Source organism: Cucurbita pepo, chromosome 9, assembly GCF_057944985.1.
Source record: "Cucurbita pepo subsp. pepo isolate OVF chromosome 9, ASM5794498v1, whole genome shotgun sequence".
NCBI classification, from domain to species: Eukaryota; Viridiplantae; Streptophyta; class Magnoliopsida; order Cucurbitales; family Cucurbitaceae; genus Cucurbita; species Cucurbita pepo.
Genome location: NC_141806.1, coordinates 4832540 through 4836557, shown reverse-complemented (window position 1 = coordinate 4836557; position 4018 = coordinate 4832540). Strand labels below are relative to the sequence as shown.

General features: G+C 36.8%; 1 non-coding gene across 1 annotated transcript; it reads right to left on the bottom strand.

Annotated features, from left to right (window-relative positions):
* Positions 1 to 2874: 2874 nt before the first annotated feature.
* Positions 2875 to 2945, bottom strand: TRNAH-GUG (transfer RNA histidin (anticodon GUG)). Its single transcript has one exon. It is a non-coding gene; the product is annotated as a tRNA-His (tRNA).
* Between the last annotated feature and the right edge of the window lie 1073 nt (positions 2946 to 4018).

Sequence of the window (4018 nt, the reverse complement as noted above, 5' to 3'; positions counted from 1 at the left end):
GCCTGTTTATAGGTCAATGGATCCTCAACGCCATCATCAGGTATGATGACTTGAGTTTCTGCCAAACCCAAGTAACGATCGGGTTGAGTTATAACCCTCCCACTACGTCGAGGCATTCTCAAATCTTGAGAAGGATGTGATTGACCAGAAGTGTCAGCTCCATCAACAACTCTTGTTGAAGGACCAGCTTGATCAACAACTCTTGTTGTTTTATCAGTAGCTTCTTTAGAAATCTCACTTAATACTAGTTTTCTACGAGATTGATGATTTCTTACGTGGTCTTCCTCTAAGAATGTAGCGTTTTTTGATACAAACACTCTATTTTCTTGAGGGTCATAAAACAAACCACCTTTCGTCTCTTTGGGGTATCCTACGAATAGACATAATTTTGAACGACGTTCTAATTTCTTGGGGTTTTGCAACAACACATGTGCTGGACATCCCCAAATTCTGAAGTGGCGTAAACTACCTTTATGCCCTTTCCATAACTCATAAGGTGTTTCTGAAACACTCTTAGTAGGAACCATGTTCAAAATGTATGTAGCAGTCTCCACTGCATATCCCCAAAACGGATCGAGTAATTGAGCGAAACTCATCATAGACCGAACTATGTCTAATAGAGTTCTATTTCTCCTTTCTGATAAACCATTTTGTTGAGGCGTACCAGGGGCTGAGAGTTGAGACCTTATTCCATGTTCTATCATATAGTTCTGAAATTTTAAGTCCATGTACTCTCCTCCTCGATCTGATCGAAGTGTTTTAATAGTTTTACCTAATAGATTCTCAACCTCAGTCTTATACTCTCTGAATTTTTCAAGAGCTTTGAACTTGTGATGCGTTAGGTAAAGATAGCCATACCTTGAATAATCATCAATAAAACTGATGAAATATTCATACCCTCCTCGTGCTTTGACATTCATTGGACCATAGAGATCTGTATGTACGAGTTCTAAGGTTTCTTTGGCTCTATAACCTTTTTCGGAAAATGATCGTTTAGTCATTTTACCCTCAAGACAAGACTCACATGGAGGTAAAGAGTTGTCTTCTAACTCATTTAGAAGTTCTCTTTTAACCAATCTCTCAATCCTATTGAGATTAATGTGGCATAGTCTTAAGTGCCAAAGATAGGTATTAGGAGAAATCTTTTGTCGTTTATTTTGAGTTTCAGCTGTTTTAAACATCTTGGTGTTTGAAATAGCTTTTGTTTCGCTCGGTTTTAACATATATAAGTTGTTTTCTAGTTTTGCAGAACAAATATGAATAACTTTTTTGCAAATGAACACTTCATTGATTTCAAAAGATACTTTATACAATTGTTCTAACAAACAAGAGATAGATATTAGATTTCTTTTTATTTCAGGAACAAAAAGTACATTATCTAATATAATGAATCTATCTCCATAAAACAACTTTAAATTTCCTACTAATCTTGCTGAGACAACCTCTCCTGTTCCAACCTTGAGTGTTATCTCGCCGTCCGCAAGGATTCAAAAGGGGCTAGTTTCCTGGTAAAAAGAACAAATATGATTAGTCGCCCCTGAATCTAGTATCCAAGTTGAGTTGTCATACTCTACTAAACATATTTTTACAACGAGTAAATCATATTTACCTTGTTGTGTCTTTTCGGCTTTCTTCTCTGCAAGGTATTTTGGGCAGTTTCTCTTCCAGTGCCCGTTTTCGTTGCAATGGAAACATTTTCCTTTATATGCTTTTTGAACCTTGTGTTTGCGGTTATTTTCCTTTATCTGCTTTTTGAACCTTGTGTTTGCGGTTATTTTCCTTATCTGCTTTTTGAACCTTGTGTTTGCGGTTAGTAGGAATCATATTTTTCCCTTTACCCTTCTTCTTCATCAAAACACTTTTAGAAGTTGAAGGTCCAGACTTATTTTTGGAGGACGATCCTCGTAGTAATTTCTTGGAGATAGCAATTAAACAACTACATATAGCGCTAGAAATTAAACAACTACATATACTCATTGTGTAGGCTCTTGCATCATTTTTCTAGCAAATACATCCCAATTTACTCTCATGTGTCACTTTTTTTCTGCCTCAAATAACTCTTTCTAACAAGTGGGACAACATAACTCTTTCTAACAAGTGGGACAACATGTGCTATTAAGGTTGTTACAAGCCATCTTAGCTCAGTGGTAGAGTGAGTGACTTTTAACCATGTGGCCGTGTGTTCAATCCCTTTAGTTGGTGCTATAAATTAAACTCAATGACTAGTCTTTAGAACAATATACCCACAACAAGCAATTATCATTTGAAGGCCTACAAGATTTACTCTCATTGTTATGTTTTTTTTTTGTTTAAGCAATTATCATTTGAAGGCCTACAAGATTTACTCTCATTGTTATGTTTTTTTTTGTTTTTTTTTGTTTTTGCCTCAAATAAGTCTCTCTAACAAGTGGGGACAACACTGTCTCAAGGGCACCCACATGGAATTCTCACTACTAAACCTACAACGACTTCAATGTTTAGTACCAACGTTGATCTCTTCTTGATCAAAAGCAAACTTCTAATTCTTTCCTTCAGTAGCATCTCCTTGCAAATGTGGCTGCTGGGATTTGAGCCCAGGTCTCCATGGCCACAACGTGGAATTCTCACCACTAAACTACAACCACTTGGATATTTAGCCGACATTCATCACTTTCTTGATTAAGGATAAACCAACAAACATCAAATTTGCTCGTTGGTAGCTATAAAAAGTAGATGTGGCTGTTGGGATTCGAGCCCAGGTCTCCACAGCCACAACGTAGAATTCTCACCACTAAACTATAGCCACTTGGATATTTAGCCGACATTCATCACTTTCATGATTAAGGATAAACCAACAAACTTCAAATTTGCTCGTTGGTAGCTATAAAAGGTAGATGTGGCTGCTGGGATTCGAGCCCAGGTCTCCACGGCCACAACGTGGAATTCTACCCCTAAACTACAACCACTTGGATATTTAGCTGACATTCATCACTTTCATGACTAAGGATAAACCAACAAACTTCAAATTTGCTCGTTGGTAGCTATAAAAGGTAGATGTGGCTGCTAGGATTCGAGCCCAGGTCTCCACGGCCACAACGTGGAAATCTCACCACTAAACTACAGCCACTTGGATATTTAGTTGACATTCATCACTTTCATGATTAAGGATAAACCAACAAACTTCAAATTTGCTCGTTGGTAGCTATAAAAAAATTAAATGTGGATGCTGGGATTCGAGCCCAGGTCTCAACGACCACAACGTGGAAATCTCACCACTAAACTACAGCCACTTAGATATTTAGCCATAATTCATGGCTTTCATGATTAAGAATAAATCAACAAACTTCTAATTTGCTTCACCAATTTGTTCATAAAAGTCAATCGGGTGGTTTAAATTAGGTTAATATGCTTCAATGGTTTATAGAAATAAAAAAAAATCAAATGTGGCGGTTGGGATTTAAGCCCAAGTAGGTATCCACAATCACAACATGAAATTCTCACCCTTAAACTACAACCTCTTGGATTTTTAACCCATCTTGACATGATCCCATCATATATAGCTTTTATACATGGTATAACCTATCATAACATAACATAACATAGTATCAAATAACATAGTATAGTATAGCGTAGCATATCATTCATACATATGACATATGCTGGGGCCATAGGACGCGCCATCATATATAATACAATTTATCCAACCAAGCTAATAGTGGAGTCACTTACTTGGTTTGCCCAAGACGATGTTACTCAACCATCCATTTTGAGTAATTGCCATCCATTTTGATTCCAACAAAACCTTGGCCACGAATATTACTTAGAGCCTTATGGAGATTAAGTCTGAGCCTTGTGGAGATTAAGTCTAGACACTTGAATCATCAAAAAGCATCGAGAAATAAGGAAGAACTCAAGGTAAGTTTTTGAGTTTTTCATTCTTAGTTTTTCTTGAGAGATGGGAGATTCAAGGAGATTCATATTACAAAATTTAGTAGGTTGATCTAGAAAGTATTTTGCATATTTTTCGTGATGAAAATTA